This window comes from Penaeus monodon, chromosome 15 (assembly GCF_015228065.2).
Source record: "Penaeus monodon isolate SGIC_2016 chromosome 15, NSTDA_Pmon_1, whole genome shotgun sequence".
Lineage (NCBI taxonomy): Eukaryota > Metazoa > Arthropoda > Malacostraca > Decapoda > Penaeidae > Penaeus > Penaeus monodon.
Genome location: NC_051400.1, coordinates 49,489,833 through 49,490,122, shown reverse-complemented (window position 1 = coordinate 49,490,122; position 290 = coordinate 49,489,833).

Sequence of the window (290 nt, the reverse complement as noted above, 5' to 3'; positions counted from 1 at the left end):
GCAGGCACTACCCCACACACTCAGTGACGCAAACATTTGCCGAGACACGCCCACGCGAATACAAACAAATTACGGCACCAAATTACGATCTCGGAATGGCATTATTACCAGCAGCCAAATCTACGACGTAAGGAGGCTATTGTTGCTACTGCTGTGTCATTAGTGGTTATGGCTCGGCAATCAGTCATCCGGGGGACGCCAGAACAACGTGCGCGTGATCGATAGACCTGTAGAGTCACACTTCACGCTATTCTCTCTGTCTGTCAGTTTGACTTTGTTTCTAGCTCTCG